This window comes from Zonotrichia albicollis, chromosome 2 (assembly GCF_047830755.1).
Source record: "Zonotrichia albicollis isolate bZonAlb1 chromosome 2, bZonAlb1.hap1, whole genome shotgun sequence".
NCBI classification, from domain to species: domain Eukaryota; kingdom Metazoa; phylum Chordata; class Aves; order Passeriformes; family Passerellidae; genus Zonotrichia; species Zonotrichia albicollis.
In genome coordinates this window covers 35505562-35521431 of record NC_133820.1, presented here as the reverse complement: position 1 = coordinate 35521431, position 15870 = coordinate 35505562, and the positions used below count along the sequence as shown (strand labels likewise).

Genomic DNA, 15870 nt, shown 5'->3' with positions numbered 1-15870 from the left:
GAATGGAAGCAGGGCAGCGGGGAGGGGGCGGCTGGGAGAAGAGCCGGGAGTGTGTTACTGTGTCTCCTCTTTGTGCACCCCTGGGGGGGTTACCCAAGTTCATTTCCAGCAGGTGGATTTAGACAGGGAGTTACTTAACGCTTGACCGCCAGTTTTGAAAAAAAGGAAAAAAAGGGAAAAAAAAAAAAAAAGAACCTGCTTCCTATGTCTATTAAAGGAAGCTCCAATTTTTTCCCTCTCTCTCCTCTCTCTCTCATTCCTCTCTTCCTAACCAGACAGCGGGAGGGTTTCTGGCTCCTCGCCAGCCCAAAAGCCTCTAAGTGTTTTGCACTTGTTTCAGGGAGCCCGGGGATTTTTTTCAGCATTTTCACTAGAGAACAAAGAGTTCTTTACAAAGGAAGGGGGAGAGCGAGCTTAACGCCTGAGATATGTTTTTCTATTTTTATTAGGGATTTTTTTTTCCCCCTCCTAAAAAGAATGAGAGAGAAGCAAAGCACAGAATGTGTGGCAGCAACAAAATAAATTGAAAGGAAATGCAGTTCCCTTACCTCCAAATTATAATTTGGAAATAATAAGAACAGGAATGGAAGGGGGACAAGAAGAAGTGAGTTTGGTATGTCATTCTTTTCTCCCTTTTTTAAACTCTCTCTTTAAATTCCAATTGCTGTTTTGCCAACTTACCTAGCATTTTTTTTTTTTTTGCTTTTTTTTGGCATAAAAGTTATACTGCAAACAGTTTCTGATTACTTAAAAAATCAACCAACAAATTTTTACCGGGATAAAAAAAAAAGAGGGAAGTGGGGTGGTTTCAGTAAAAAAGAAGCAAAAGCAAATTAGCGGGAACAGAAATCTTTCACTTTCTGTCACTTAGAAAAAAAGTTGGTAATGGCTTGTTGAAGCTAGGATCCTAAAATACAGATGGGGCACTAACGTCTGTGTCCACGGACCCAGCTTTCCCCTGACCATCTGTCTAAAAGTCACCTCTCATTGGCAGCTCAAATGATTAGTGGGAGCTCAGGGATTTTTTTTGTTGTTGTTGTTTATTTGTTTGTTTCCTTGTTCCTCTTGTTAGGTGGGACCTTCTTTTAAATGGCTCCATTTCACCTTCTGAGTTTACTTCTTCAGTCAAGCCCGAGATTGAGGGTTTCAGGATAGACTTTCTTGCACTGTAGATTTTTTGTTCTTCTGAATGTGTTTCTTATGGATACACTCTTTGTCTATTTGTACGTGAAAAAGGCACATGTCATTTACAAGGAAATAGCGCGTCATGTTTAAGGAGATGTTTGATTTGAATTTTGTTGCATATAGTGTATAGCACACAGGATCTTCTCTACAGCATCTCCTGTGCAGTGCTTAGAATGTTTGAGAATATATACTGTTGCAAATCCAGTAGCTTAAGGAAGTGCCTTCTTCAGCCAAATTCTGCCTTCCTTCCTATATTGATTTGTATTTTCCTGGCTTTGACAAATTGACAATCTAAGAACAGCATCATATAGCAGAGGTACAGAAAACAAGAGAGGAAACTGCATGTTATATCCCCCCTAAAAATCCTCAGCACACAAAACACAAAACTAGATAAAATAATTAGAGTTACGATGCTCTTTCTGGCTGCACTACTACTACAATACCTTGATTTTTATGTTCATGCTGCAGGCTTTCCTCAGAAGAGGTTGTCTGTTATAGCTTCGTAGACATCGCATATCTGTTGTAACACTGCTTTTAAGCAACACCTATGCATTGTCTAGTGTACACAGGGAATTAGTCCATTTACATTTCCTCAAATGATGAGGGGGGGAAAAATATCCATCCTTGGGCTCTGCTTGCACCGCTTTAGAAATCCCAGCACCCTACAGTGCCTAAACATCCTGCAGGATACAGCATGTCCCGTGCAGAAACTGGGGAACAGGGAAACTGTCCATGACAAGTGAAACTACCAGTTAAAACACAGTTTTAAAACTGGTTTTCATACCAGTATCTAGACTGAGGGCTTGCACCCCCACAGCTTCATTAGCTGGGACTCTTCACTCTCCAAAGCTGTGGTGGGCACAGCTCTCCCAGCAGAAGTTGGGGACTCATCACAGGCTGAAGTCCCCCACTGCGAGTACAGGTTCCTTTGCTGCAGGTAACCCAGCTGTTCTGCCTTTCCATGGGCAGCAGCAATAGTGATGCCAAGCTAAAAGTACTTAGCGGGCTCCCCAGTTCAATGTGGAATGTTTGGCCGAGAGGGATGGACTACCATAACAAATAGAAAAACTTTTGGCAAATTCCAAATGCCTTTCTTTTACTTAAAATCCTTGCTTTCTTCATTCATCCAGAGAGTTTTCCCAACTCCTGATGTTTTTCATGGTCTGAATATTTTCTGTGACTTTTCTCTCTTGCTCTCTCCAAAAAAGAAAAAAAAAGAAATCACAGGAAAAGTAAGCAAAAGAGAGCAGAAATGGGACTTGCCTTTGAAGTTTTCCATAGGATAAGCAGTCTCGAGTTTTTTCTGCCTGAATATTTTTTTCTTCTCCCCCCATCCGACCTCTCCATCCCCTCTTTATTTTTTTTTTTTTTAATCTAACAATTTTTTGGTGAGAATTTTGTATCTGCAACCCTGGAAATGGTAATATACAAGAGAGGTCAGAACAGAGCTGAAACCTAGATTTAGCCCCCCAGTCTCAACTAGAAGGCATCTTCCAGAGACTATCACTGCATCCAGAAGTAGGGAGGATGATAGCTGTCTTTTGGGGACTCCGTGGACCTGACCTGAGACTAACACATTCACAGCACAGGAGAAAAGAGAGAGAGGGGGAAAAAAATTTAGAAAATGGGGAAAGAAAAGCTCTTTGAGCAGTAACACACTGGCTCTTTCTTCCTGCAGGCAATCCGCTCCAGCTCCTGGCGACGTGTCCTGCACTATCAGATATCATATGACTCTTTATTTGGACTCCCGTTAGCAGTATGGGCCTGTTAGGAGGCTGTTTGTTTTCTTTCCCTTTCATTTCCTTCTCCTTAGTTCCCCCCTATTTTATGTGTGCCCGTGTGAGCGTATCCCCTTTATAATCGCTCTTTTTGTGCTGAAGCTTTATAGAAAAGAAAAAAAAACCTTAATCATTTCCCAGGGCTGTTTTTAATCCTCTGCCAAAATTGGAGTTCATTGTCGAGTTGTAAAAATAAATAACACCTTTCGGCTTTATTTCTCTCTTTTACTTCTTCCTGTGCCCTTTCTGGCACTTCTCGGTGTGTCCATATGTACCCATACGTGTCTCCCCATGTCTCCTGCCTGCGTGGGTGAAGTTGGGATACACCTGTGTCAGTCTAAGGAGGAGTACAGAGCTGCCTGCTGCTGCTCCGTGCCGTTCCTTTCACTTTCATAAACTTCCCTCTGTTTGTTTATTTATTTCATCTGGGCACCTTCTCCACACCGAGTTTGAAAAGCCGTCAGGCAGCGATCCCTGTACTGGGGTTTTCTGCGTTTAGGTGAGCAAATGGGGAAGTTAGGGCTGTGAGAAAATGAAACGTTGTGCTGGAGGAAGACAGGATGAAGCGCGAGTTAGAAATTAGACACGCTTTGTGTTCGCCGCCCATAAAAGTTTCCTTCATCAGAACTCTGGTGCCTAATAATAGGATGGGGGGAGCCAGACAGCAGCCAACAATTGAAGGTGTGTAGCAAAGTAGCCTTGTGGCAGCAGCATTTCTGATACAGAGTCACATTTAGTTAAGATGGTATTTTTCCCTGTTTGTGCTGTCTTTAGTACTGCATTATTTAGAAAAACACCGCTGCAAAACTTTTTTGTCTGAAAATGATAAATCATGTCAACAGAAGCACTGAATTGAAATCAAATTTACTAAATCGTTGCAAGGAAAAAGGTCTATCTTTCCAAAAGAGAGGTAATGTTTTGTTTTGATACTTTCCTATGCAATGTTTTAATTTTCTTTGTGAACTAAGGATTTCTGTTGAGAATTGTAAAGAATTGGTTTTTAAAGCTGTGGGGGAAGGAATAATCCTTAAAATATTCCAGAGTGAGAGGGTTTGAAGGAAGGAGATTTAAGTTTTATCGGAAGAATTTAAAGCGTTCGGGTTTTTGTTCGTTTCCTTCAGTTTTTTGCAACCTGAATAATAATATACTTTGTCAAGCAAACCAGTAAATGAGCTTTTTTCACAACTTTGCTCCCTCTGTAATTATTGCTGTATTTTTATGGAACTTGGTGGTTTATTTGTCCGAATTTGGTAAGATCAGCAAAGCCGAAATCCTGTTTGCTCTGTAGAGACACAAAGGAGTTACTGATACTTTCTGTCAGAGGTAGGTGCTTTGGCCAGCCAGTCCTTCTACCAAGTTGCGCTGTTCAGCAGTGGCTGTGTGCGGGCCGATCGCCACGCTCCAGGGAAAAGTATGGACAGATTTTGGGGTGTGATTTATATGCATTTTGGGCTGATATTCCCATTAACACAGCTGAAGAACTGTAAGTTTTAGCCCTTCCTCTCCAGTGTATACTTAGGCCAGTGTACAAAAGCAATCTTGTATGTGAGGCAAATACAGACCAGAGGGTTTTTTGTTAAGAATCCAGAAACAACTGCATTTCAGCTGTACTGTAGGTGCGTAAATTGAAGTTGCCTGGCTAGTTGGTGATGTTTCTTACTTCTCAGATAAGACACCTTCCCGCTGAAGTCAGTGCAGATTTCCTGAGAAAAGGTAATGAAAAACAGAGCTAGAAGGTCAGGATTTAGGGTGGTCCCCTTGAATCAGTGCTGGAAACCAGAAACCTCAGTGTGTGCTTGCACAGCACAGCATCCCTCTGGAGCCTGCAGGATGCACTCACTTTAGTGGCGGTGCTAGAGCTGAGCTGAGATGACTGCTGCAGGCTGAAACTTTATTTGTATATGCCTCCAGTGTCTGCTTTGCTCTCAACAGCACACCGTTTCTTTTTATTTAGCTTTCGCCAGTTGTCCCAGTGAGGAATAAGAGACTCTTTGACAAGAGGCAACATTTTCAGGCTTCTTTCCTTTTCTCTCTTCCTTGACCAACTTAAAACCAGCTTCACTGTAACGTTTCATGCTTAGGCACGTTCATGCTCCTGAGGAAGCAATTACAGACTTTGTTGGAAGAAATCTGGTTTTGAAGTAAGTGTTACGAATGTGTAAGAATTGTGTTCTCTGTGTGCACGGTACGTGATGTTCCCTGGTACTCTACGCGTGCTCCAGCCCTCTGAGAAGTCCTTGCTGTGGGTATTGTATTTATTTGTCAGCTCATTTTGGTAGCCGCCCATGAATTTAGTTGACTTGACAATCAGTAAACAGCTCCACGATAAGGCTGAAGTTTGAGAGCAATGAAGTGGGAATTAAAAAGCTTCTTTCAAGTTTTTGGCCATTTCAATGGATTGTTGCTCAGCATCTTTATTTATAGGGAAAAAAAACCCACGCTCTTCAGACTTCTTCAACATCATCTCTGCAGAGTAGATTCTTTCATTTCAAAGATGTTACAAGCTTAAATAATTACAAAAGACGTATTTAGCTACCTCACAAAATAAATATAGCAAAGAGGTGCAGAGAGCTGAAAGCCAAGTGCTGCAGCTAATGCCTGAAAGTGCTCTGGGCTGGGCAGAGGACGACAGGCTCTCTGCTGCTGAAGTTTTGTTAGCATAACTTGGACTTGGTGGAATTGCACCAGAGTTGTGTTTTGACTTGGCTTAACTTCACTGCTTTCATCTGACTTTTTTTCTAAGCCAGTCCAATCCAGATCTGTTCAGCGCTCGGGAGGGTGATAGCCAAGGGACAAAACAGCTTGTCTAACACATGTCTCTTTAGTGCACCAGTGTGTGGCTTGTGAGGCCTCAGACTGGATCACCACTGTCAAGAGAAATGTGTTTTCCTACAGCATGCTAAGTTGTCCTGCTGCTTTCAGATGTCAGAGATCCCCAGTTCAGCACTTGGTGAAAAGGTCTGCTCTCAGAAGAGGTTTCCTTTCCATTTAACATTTCATTAGAGCATGCAAGTCATGTAAATGTGATGTGGCCAATAGGAGCAACAAATTCTGGCTTATTTTTTGCCAGGATATATGTATTTGCTCTATGTCTGTATTAATGTTATGGTGAGATGGTATTTCAACCTAAACACCAATTTCAGTGGCTTACCGCTAGAAAATGAGCTGAGTTGAAATGTCAAGTAGTTGTTCCAGGCTCAGAGGTGAAGCTTATACTGTTTTGGAAAGTATGAGGAAAGTCATGGTTAGTTTTTTTCTCTTTTTTCTTTTTTTAATGTGTTGGGCAGCCACACTAAGACAGGAGCATTTTCTGATTAACTAATTACTGAAACCCATTAATTTTTCCATTCTCTTTCTATTTTTAATTTTTCTTACTTCTTCAATACAAAATGAAAATTATAAAGAGCTAATTTCCTTAAACTAATTAGACTCACAATTTTAATCTCACAAAACCCAGGAAATTCCAAGCGATGTTTTTTTGTAACTCTGCCATGTTGCACATGCCTCTCTCCTCTTTGAAACCCTTGTCTTGGCCTTCAAAAAATCCTGGGAAAACACTCAACACTTGCCTGAGCCAGCCTTCTTGGTCCAAACTCTCCTGAACTTCTGGCACTGCTAGGCATGCAGATCCAGATTTTGTGATTTGAGCTCATCATTTTTGAAAATAACAACATGGAATTTCCAGACATTTCTTTGTAAGAAATTAAGGGTATAAAATAAACAAAAAAAAATTCATATTTAGAGTGAGTCTGTTTCCATTGAAGCCAGCCCAAGCAGAATCCACATCCTCTGGCTAAAATTTCTCATGGCACTTTCCAAAACTTGATTTTTGCTCAGATGGCCTTTTCAGTTTTGACCATCTGGAGAGCATTTAAGTTAGTTACATGGAATATTCTTTAGGCAGTCCTCTGAATAGGACTTCTATAACTCTTTGACCTGTTATTCTCAACTACATATCCCATCAAGCCAGCGTGAGAAATAATTTTTGTTCCACGCTCCCAGAGAAAAGGGTTTAGTAATAATTTCTTTGGCTGGAGAATCAGGAAATACCAGTGAAAGCTCTTTGAAATGAAGATGCCAGAGTCTTCTTCAGTGAGATCAACTGTGATAGGTAGATAGATGATAAGTAGATAGATGATAGATAGATAGATAGATAGATAGATAGATAGATAGATAGATAGATATGGATAGGTAATCTTTTTTTTCTTGTTGAAATGTATCCCCACAATTTTCAGAAGGCACAGAAAATTATCAGTGCCACAATAACCTTGTACAGCTTGAGAGTGCTAAGCAGGGTGGATCTGAGGCAGACATCCTTGCTAATGAGAGAAGCCACCAAGCTGGTTCCAGGCTTTAGTTTGTGCCATTGCCTGCACACTGCTGAAGCACCTGGGTGTACCCTACAAGGAACCTTCCTCTCTGTAATCATTTTTAACATCCTGATCCAATTCTTTAACTTCTATTTTCATTAAATTCTCGGCAAAAATGGACCCTCTCTAAGTAGGCTCTACTTCTCATGCAGTTAAAACTTCCATCTCTCATAAACAACAAAAATAACACCAACAACTACTACATCAAAGGAACTCATATAGTAAAAAGTTAAGGGGAGCATTGATTTTCAGCGTTTTCATTTTGTATTATGCTCATGTCAGACACCATAAGACTTTTCTGGTGCTTGCTTTGGAGAACCTTTGAGAAACTCTGTAGAACTGCACCAAGAAAAGTCAGTGAGAAGCAATCTTGTTTCTGATCAAAAGGAAGTAATCTGCCAACTAATAATGACAGAAACCTGGAGAGCTTAAGGTGCTCCTTTTTATCAGAGATACAAAAATAGAGATTCAGATTGCTGCTAAAGGTTACATAATGTCCTGGCTAAATTTCAGTGAAGGCAATTGTATTTGGCCTCCTTGGATTCCCTCTGAAGTGTCGGTTGTGCAGAGCAATGTTCAGTTCCAGACCTCAACCACACCACGGGGGTATGGAGCACAGTTAAGCAGCTGCCACCTCCCACTCTCGGGACGGCTGTATTAGCTCAGCTCAAAGTAATCACTTTGCAATTTGATCAATGACTGACTCGACAATGACAACAGTCAACACCTCTCTTCCATACCTTCATTTGTCTAAAATGCTTGTTATAAGATCTGACAGCTTGGATCTCTTCCCCTCAATGGTCTGGTGATGTTTGTAAGAACTGTCTCTATTTTGCAGATGAGGACACTGAGGCACAGAAATGTTTAAGTGACTTTTCTAAATGCACACAGCAAATCAATGGCAGAGCCAGAAGAATAATTTGGGAATCCTGGTTCTCAGTTTTATGCTCTGAGCACTAGGAAACACTACCCCTCTGAATGTAAGTTATTGTTATTAAGATGTGGTTTATCTTTCATGTGAGTCGCCATCTGTTATATTGCCTACTTGCTATTAGTTACGAAAGCTATTCAAATTTTAAACTGTTTTGCATTCTTACAGCTACTTAAGCCCACAGTAGACTTTTTGAAAACAGTAACAGCGCTTCTCATGTGAAAGAACTGGACAAATATTAACTCATGTTTTTTCAGTAAATTTTTTGCAGTGCCCTAAACCCACAGTTTAGACTGAATTTAAACAGACCTTGAAAAATCCATGTATTCAATGCTGATTGGTTCCATGTCTGTCAGTTGTACTTCAGTTAAGATATGACTGTATATTCTCATTGATATGATTAAGAACATAAATATCCAAATGGTAATTTAAAGTAAATTGATTGCTTGATAACTTTATGTATCTTGGGCCTAATAGCTCTGTGACTGCTACGGTCCTTTGAACATGTAGTTGGAAAAATGTACTAATCTTGGACTCTTAGTGATGCTTCTGGGGACCTCAGTGAGCCAAGGAGAACCAGGCAGGTGTACTGGAGGCAGTCTGAAAAAGCCCTGAGCAGGAGCTGGGGTGGGGACTGGAGTTTTAAAATGAGAAAAGGCTTTTGAAAAGTAGAAGTAGCTTTTTCTCTCGGTATACAGGTGGCTGCTAGGGGAATACGTCCATTCAGATCCTCGCAGTCACCCTTTTTAAAAGAGCTGTGATGCCCAGGCTTGAGAAGGGGTAACCCCTGCAAACAGGGGGAAATAGCCTTGTAGCTGAGGAGGGAAAGAATTGTCCCAAACTATCCAATGACTGCTAGCAGGTGGAAAAGCAGGGACACTGCCAGGGAGAGTCTGATGCCTTTTCATCTCTGAAGATGGTCAGGTGGGAAGGGCCTGACTTCCAATAGTTGGGAAGTTACGACTTCCAATAGTCGTAACCAGTTACTTTTTTGAGATAAAGCCTACTGAATTTCTGGAAGCAGTTTTGTTTTGCTGAGCTGGAACATATCTTTCAGAGACTGAAAGAGATAATCCTAAAGTTTTTAACTAATCAGGACATGTGGTTATCAGGAATGACCACATATTTAAGACAATTATTCTGAAGATTTTAAAGTCTGTTCTACTTGTTTTGAGTCTGAATTTGACTTAGCTTCAGCTGTGCCTTTGTCTGATGTATTAAGGAGCCCTCTACTGTCAGAAATCTTCTCCCCATGCTTGGATTAATAAATTTTGCTGGTCTGGTTAACAGGTGGTAAATTTTTGACACCCAGAATAGAGTTAGAGGGAATGGGGACGTGAGTAATGGAATTTGAAGTGAGAGGTGAGGAGCTACTGGTGGCAGAAGAAGTGGGTGAATAGAGAAGAGAAACAGTATGCAGAGTGGGTTTCTTTTTGTACTTGAATATATAGGCAGAAATGAAAGAAATATGTGGCTAAAGTCAAAGATCCAGTCATAAAGAGGGAAAGAGATGGGAACAAAAGAGAAAAGGTCTTGAGAATACACACAGAAAGTAATGTGAAAAGAGGAGTATCATAAAGCTATTAAAGACAGGAAAAAGAAACAAATTTAGTCTGCAGCGGTCAATAAGGTCAAAACAAATGGTAAAATATCAGAGTATGTTAAGAATGTAACAAAAAGTAGCAATAATTCACCTTGGATTAGGGCTTCTCAAGCAGCGGGTACTTTCCCATCTCACAGGAGGCCAGCGGGTTTAGCTCATTATGGCATTGAAAACGCACTACTTAATCTGAAGGTTAGAGAGGGGTTGGTGCAGTTTTGAAAGGTCTGAACACATTCAAACTTTGTGAAAAAGACTGGCCAAATTTTCTGCCCAAGGCCGCTCTGTGCTCAGGATTAAAACTCCAATGTTCAGGGCATAACGAAAGGGAGGCCTAATTAGGCAAGAGAAAGCTCTTCTCTCACACATAGCTTTTGCTTCTTTTTTTTTCCCTACCAACAAAGGAACAAAGAATAGGGTAACACTTTATTACGGTAAGTGTACTGTTCGTTTTCTCCAGTTGTTTCTCTTCCAGCCCTCTCCAGAGCAGCACCTCCCTTTGCTCTGGTGGCTGGAACACCACGGAATGGAATCGTTCCTCACCCGCTGCCCACTTGTGGTGCAGCCTGGAACAGGTCACTTAGCCCCTGGCTTCAGATTACTCCGGCCAACTCTAAAGCCAGCTGGTGGTTTCCTTTCTCAGGGGCAGCTGAGAAGATGGCACCAGCATGGCCTGTGAAATGCTTACAAAATAATTAGGTGCAATAAGCAAGGCTGTCTCTGGATTTCACACAGTTCAGTATGAAGAATTCTTGCATCTTCAAATATTGTAGCATTTCTCTCCTGTCCTCCTTCACCTGTGAAATATCTCTGGTAATGCTTATTATTGAGTGTGAGTGTAATGAGGGTTTCATGCTTGGAAGATATTAATGTTTTCCTCTTAAAACTTGATAAAATCCTCTGGCCAAGGTAAAAGTCTGGTTAGTTTTTATTAAGAAAGAAAGAGATATTTTTCTCAAGGACATTGGTTTGCTTGGGAAAATGCATGACTGGTCCTAACCAATCTGGCAAAACAGAGTAAGAGAAATGATGATTTCAAAACTGGCCATTGTAGGCCAAGCACTGAAATGGGGGCCAGTCTGGATCATTCAGACTCACTTGTAGAACAATAACATCCTTTTTAAAATATCAAAAAAAACCCCCATCCTTTCAAACTGGTTTTGTGAACTTGACTTGTCTCTGATGTGAACAAAGTGCATGGAAGGAAATGCCATGACACTCACTGCTTGAAAGAAACACATATCTGGATATTCTTGTTGATGGATGGATTACTGAGTGTCATATCCCAAATTCTTTTTTTAAAGGCTATCCTGTTGCATCTGTGCAAGCAAAGAAAAAATATTCAAAAGGACAAAACCCCAAAAACTGTTAGAAACATGAAAGTCCTTTCTAAAGCTATTTCTCCCTGTTACTGGTATGAGAAGAATTTTCATTCTCTTTAAGGCTATTTAAAATATACTTTGGGGCTAAAATAACAGAGAAGGCAATCCAATGCATTCTCAGCCCTGAAACCACAATCAGTTACAGATCCTTGTTGCCACATTGCATCCAGTGAGACAGCTTACTGGAAGAACTGGTCAAAAAACCTCAATATTGATTGAGGGGAAAAAAAAGAAAAGTAACAAAAATTTGAATGTTCTATTTCTCCTTCCTCTCATTCTTTTTTCAAAGGAGAAAAAAAAATGCAAAACACTGGGTTTTATTGTTTAATTAAATTAAATCCCCATTTTCAGTGATTTTGCTTTCTGTGAATTATAATTCTTGTTTTTTACATGAGATGAAATATCAGGAAAGTGGGCAGGCCATTAAAATTTTCATTGATTGTTTTGTTTTGTTTTGTTTTTAATTTGGTATGAAAGATTATTCTCTCAATTTCTGCTGCCCTCCTGTCTCTCTTTTCCACAGTCATACACACTCCTGGCTGACTCTGAATGGCACTTAACTGTTCACTTATTAGAGAGAACAAGTGGTGGTTCCATAACTTCGTTGATTTACATTGAGATCATGGTAGAGATGACTCTAGATTCTGGAAATTATACCAATCCTTGAAGATATTCTTTGTAAAGCAAGTAAGGAATATTGTAGCATCTCTTCCAACCAGGATGAATATCAGTGCAGTCAGCAGTAGGTGTCACAAGCTGTATGGGTGCATCAGGGATCTGACACGAGAACACTTGTGTTCATAATGTTTCTGTCACTTGCCCAATGAACAATTTCTGACTTATCTATTTTGGCTTGTTTTCCATGTCAGGATAACTTGGCACAGGTGATAAACCTAAATTTCTAACATTTTTCTGACAGACTACTTGAGGAGTTATCTATATGTATGGCACCAGCATTCGAGGTCATTCCTGTTGGAAGGCCAACACACCACTGATTTTTTTCAGTGCTAATATTTATCTCCATGTTGAAAGCATGATTTTTTTTTTCAAAGCATTGAATAATGCTGAAATTAGTATCCTCTGTAATGATGGAATTAAACCCCATAATTTTAGAATAGATGTTGATACAGCATTGTTGTCCACCTGTAGCATCTTTCCTATGAAGCCAAGTGAAATGGCAGTAGCATTAAGGAGGAAAACTTAAACGGGTGTTATTGACCAGATGGATGCAGCTGTTCTGTTACATTCCCACCATTTTGCATTTGAGCTGTTTATTTTCACTCTCTGGCTGTCAGTCATCACATGAATTACCACTGAGAGACTCTGTCTCTACTGCAAGATCCATAGCCATGGGTCCACAAGTCTGCAGGAGTGTCAGTGCTCTTTAGTTCTGTCTTCTCTGGTGTTTCGCCTCTCCAGGTAGGGCTCTGCAGATTGGCATCACAGTTTACTTCCAAGAAGTGCCAGACAAAAGTGAGGCAGAAATTTGTCCCAGTAGGATTAGAGGAAGCATTGAGTGATTTGACCCAGTCAACAACTGTCAGGAAGCATTGCCACTTGAGGAAAAGTAAATGCCTCATTATTGCTGCTAGACAGATGCACCTCCATAAAACACCTGGAAGTGGTCCACAGACCACAGACAGAACGTCACTGAGGTTGATTTTTTTTTTTCCTTTTAAATGGGGAGAGATAGCAGACCTTGTATTTTTAGACATAAATTGTTCATCAGCAGGGGTGAGGAAGTAATCTATTGCAGTTGAGTCTCATGCAGAAACCAAGTGTGTTATAAGGTTGTGTCCCTTTCATCAGATGTGGACCGCGGTGGGGGGAAGGACATCAGACTGCCTGGGCCATCACTTTGAGCTCGCAGGGCACATGTGACTTGTGGCGAGGCTGAAAGTGAGTGAGATAACCACAGAGTAAGCAGCTAATGATGTGGATTGTGGGAAGCACTGCTGATAGGAAGCAGACAGTTGGATTGATTAGGGCAGCCCCAGGGACTAGTTGTTTTTCTTTCACCATCCTGGGGTGAAGTTAAACCTGCCACTGGTAGTAATGAAGAACAGCTAATACAGATCAGACTCTGCCGAAATAACAACAGTGGCATCAGGAGCAGAAAGTTTTGCAGATTTGTCTGTGTGTGCACTTGCTACTGGTGTTCCTGGTGGGTGGCTGAATCATCCTGATGGCATTCAACAGGAACCAGCTGCTGAGAATATTAAAATGCAAGCATTTATTCCTCTAGAGAGACAGTAGCATCTGCAAAGTTTTCCTGTCTTGATAGTACAGATAATCCCATGGAGTATTCTCTAGTAGTTTTTAACTCTCAGTTCATTTATACATGTATTTTAAAGCTGTAAGTGCTTTATGTCTGCACAGAAAGGAGACCCTGGTCTTAGATCTGAGGCCACAACTGTCCTAGGCAGGTAGTTTGCAGCCCTATACTCAGGCTGAAGTACCTTACATGGGAAAAAAGAAGCTGGGCTTTGCCTCCTCCCCTTCCCACCTTTTTTCTTCACCCTCATCTTGTCAGGAAGAACTGCCTTGGGGCTGGTAATTCACAGAGAAAGAATCCTTGGCTATGATTTCGTAACTTCCATATCAGGGTAAGCTCTGTCTTGAAATTTATATTAGGAACAATTGTAAGAAATTATGAAAAATGTGAAAAAGCAATTAAAAAATGCCCTGATAGAGTAGGATGTTCAACACACCCATTATTGTTTGTCTTCATTGTTCCCAGAGAAGAACATGTCACTTCTCAAGCCTGTAAGCAACACTCCCCAGGCCGAAACTGCTTAGGGGTACCTGTGGAAAGGAAACTGGGCCCTAGAAGCTTTGAGTAACCCATTAAAACCAGGGAGCACTCAGCACCCATCAGAGGCTGGCCCTTAGTCTGACATGGTCCTAACAACAAAGGTCATAACCATCACAGGTGAGGGAAGAGAAAAGGCAGATAGTAGCAACAGTGAGGGGGAAATGGCAATTTCTTCTTTTTAGTCTTTGCTTAGATCTGCATATCTCTTCTGCTTTCCTTAGAATATGTTCTCATGCAAATAGTGTGTGATTTCACATACTAACAGTGTTTACAGGACAGGAGAGGCAGAGATTCTGCACATGGCATATGATGTGAGTAAAGGGGCAGGATTGTTTTATGGAGAAAGAATAACTGAGTTCTTTTGCAGTGTGGCTGTAATGTTGGCACAGAGAGAAGAAACAAGCTATAGGCAGCCAGAGCTGTGTAACAAAATAAAGGGTGAGGTTTATGATTTAATTTTAAAAGGAGCATAACTTGGTGCACTGATCACAGTAGCATTTTATTAAGGTATTTTATCCATATCTAAATAGCCTTGTTTAAAATGTCTGCCTAATACCTCATGGCTGTGAATAGTTTGGCTGTTTTTCTAAGCCTGAATATTAGTACATGGTGTTAAAAGAACAAATTCGCCCAAGGCAGCAAACCTCCATTCCTGCTTCCACCTTTTGTCATTTCTAGTCATCCTCAGAGCCTGTCAGGGTGCGTCAGCAAGTCAGGGTTTTGACAGGAACTTACAGACACAAGAGGGACCACAAACACCACTCTACAAAGTTTATTGATAGCCTCTCTCATGATGTGACAGGCCAAGGAAAGCTGTTGCAGGAGAGGTGACAGCAACGGCAGCACTTTATAGCCCTTCCTGATTTCAGCTTCTCCTTGGAAAGAGCTGTTGAAACCTCTTAGCGGTGTTAGACATATAGTTTAATCTCAGTAAGACATCACAGTGATGATGCATACATCAAAGACTCTGTTGTGTTTTCCCCTTTTTATGTGAGTTATGTTTGCTCATTTGTTTAAAAAAAAATAGCATAATGATTTCAATTTTAAGAGGCTTAAGCCCAAAGCTTTGGAAAGTCTTAACAAAGAATGATTTAATGAACTGGCTATTGTGTTTATTGTTGTGCTCAGCTACTTAAGTATGTCATAGGCTCTGCAATACAAACAATTAATGGTCAAGCTTCTGAGCTCAAGTGCTTACGGTCTTCTGCCTTCAGAAAAGGAGTAGCAGCATTTGAGGTCTGTTCCTACTTAAGCAGTAGTGCAGTAAAAATCCAGTGGATTAAGACTAAATGCCTTGGGGTTGGATTTGTTGTTTGTTTGTTGGTACAACATAATAAAGTAGAACTTAATCCTGAATAAGAGCAGCACTGGAAAATTTCGGGAATGTACTGAATAATACTTAAACATTTTCATCCCAACATTTCCTCTAAGGACATATCTCTGTTTAAAAAGTCATAGGGAAGAAAAGACTCTTGAGCTTGGTCTTGGATAATGCTGTGGGTGTGAGTTTTGCCCTGAGAAGATAATGCCCACCAAATTTAGGAATGGTTGATCTGCATCACATACGCTGCTGTTAGACCACGGGGCATCATATGGCTCCTAATGCAGCTCAGCTGACAGTGTGATGTTGGTACCCATCCTGAAAGCCACGCAGGATGTATCCTAACAAATCCTGGGGACTTTGGTTCTCCAGTGAAGTACAGCTATGAATAATCTTTAAAAATTATCAAACCGCCCTTTTTTGCTGAAAAGACTTTTGCTTTTCAGTTTTATGATTTCTGTCATGTCAGCTAACTGCTGTTCCAAGTA

General features: G+C 40.8%; 1 protein-coding gene across 4 annotated transcripts in view; it reads left to right on the top strand.

Annotated features, from left to right (window-relative positions):
- Positions 1–15870, top strand: part of ZBTB20 (zinc finger and BTB domain containing 20) — a 121427-nt gene that overhangs the window by 4865 nt on the left and 100692 nt on the right. Inside the window, exons 2-3 of one of the 4 annotated variants that reach the window (XM_074534748.1) lie at positions 450–613; positions 2864–8313. The exons of 1 other annotated variant lie outside the window; for it this stretch is intronic. The gene's annotated coding sequence lies outside the window, so the exon portion shown is untranslated. Of the gene's footprint in view, positions 1–449; positions 614–710; positions 8314–15870 lie in introns of those variants that run through there. 2 more of the 4 variants (XM_074534749.1, XM_074534750.1) reach the window with 2 other exon arrangements.